Below are 804 nucleotides of genomic sequence, written 5' to 3'. Positions count from 1 at the left end.
CACTTCAAGAGGGATGTGGACAACATGGAGAGGGTCCAGAGGAGGGCCACTCGCATGATCAGGGGGCAGCAGGGCAGGCCCTACGAGGAGAGGCTACGGGACCTGAACCTGTTCAGCCTCCACAAGAGAAGGCTGAGGGGGGATCTAGTGGCCTGTTACAAACTAGTCAGAGGGGACCAGCAGGCATTGGGGGAGTCCCTGTTTCCCCAAGCTCTACCAGGAGTGACTAGAAATAACAGTCACAAGCTGGCAGAGGGTAAATTCAGATTAGACATCAGGAGGCGCTACTTCACGGTCAGGGCAGCTAGGATCTGGAACCAACTTCCAAGCGAAGTGGTTCCAGGGGTCTTTAAGACAAGGCTTGACAATCAACTTGCTGGGGTCGTTTGACCCCAGTACTCTTTCCTGCCATGGCAGGGGTTCGGACTTGATGATCTGCTCAGGTTCCTTCCAACCCTACTAACTATGAAACTATGCTCATGCCACCATTCAGTGTAACCTAGCACTGCGCAACTCCCCCACCCACTCCAGCCATCTGCTGGATGACTGGTACATGGCCTTCTAGGGGCCCCACCACTGTGCAGCTATTTCTGCTAGACCCAGTGACCATGGGCTCCAGGATACCACCACTGGGACCACTGTGGCCCTCTTGTCCCACCAGCCCCACTGTCTCTGGGCCCGCTGCACCAGCCAGCACTGGTGGCAGCACCTCATGCTGCAGGAATGGGATGACAACCAGTGGGCTGACACATTCCAGATGATCCGGACCGCCGTTGAATACCTGCTGTGCCAGCTCTGGCCCCA

Source organism: Gavialis gangeticus, unplaced genomic scaffold, assembly GCF_001723915.1.
Source record: "Gavialis gangeticus isolate Ggan-Ray unplaced genomic scaffold, GavGan_comp1, whole genome shotgun sequence".
NCBI classification, from domain to species: domain Eukaryota; kingdom Metazoa; phylum Chordata; order Crocodylia; family Gavialidae; genus Gavialis; species Gavialis gangeticus.
The sequence above is the reverse complement of the archived record's forward strand: the minus strand, read 5'-3'. Positions refer to the sequence as shown.